Below are 792 nucleotides of genomic sequence, written 5' to 3' on the forward strand. Positions count from 1 at the left end.
GTGAGATTAAGAGTCACTTATGGTTTGTCTCCCTCCCAATCCCATCTTGTTTCATTTTAAAATGATATTAAAATAAGCTCTTGTGTTTCCCTGTAAATATTTATGTCCCCTTTCTAACCAAACATCTCTTGGCAACGAAGAGGCACCTCTTCTATTTCCTCAATGACAATTAATGTCAAAAGCTGACAGGCAAATTATAGGGAATTTATAATCTCAAATGATGAGCCGCATTATTTCTGTGGAAGCCTACAGTTATTTCAACAAATGCTCCTTGAGCCCTGACTAAGAACAGCTAGATGCTCAAGGGATGTGAACATGAGCAAAGTCCAATCCCTACCCTCAAGAAGCTTTCCATGTAGCAGAAGAGGAAGAAGGGAGCTGGGAACAATAGGGAAAGGATAAAGCCCTCTGTGTGAGTTTCTTAGAGATACCACGACAAAGCCCCAGAGAGGGCAGCTGACCACAGAAATGTATTCCCTCACAGTTCTGGAAGCTAGCAGTCTGGAACTGAGGTGTTCGCAGCACCCTGCTCCCTCTGAGACTCTGGATAGAATCCATCTCTGTGTCTTCCTATCCTCTGCTGGTGGCCATCAGTCCTTGACATTCCTTGGCCCACAACTGATCACTCCAATCTCGACCTCTGTCATCCCATGATCCTCTCCCTGTGACTCTGTCTTAAAGCTATCTTCTTTGTTTTGGGGTTTTTTAAAAATATTTTATTCATTCATTTATTTATTTGACACAGAGAGATCACAAGTAGGCAGAGAGAGAGAGAGGAGGAGGAGGAAGCAG

The sequence above is a fragment of the Enhydra lutris genome, unplaced genomic scaffold (assembly GCF_002288905.1).
Source record: "Enhydra lutris kenyoni isolate GAN:26980312 unplaced genomic scaffold, ASM228890v2 scaffoldscaffold15, whole genome shotgun sequence".
Classification (NCBI taxonomy): Eukaryota; Metazoa; Chordata; class Mammalia; order Carnivora; family Mustelidae; genus Enhydra; species Enhydra lutris.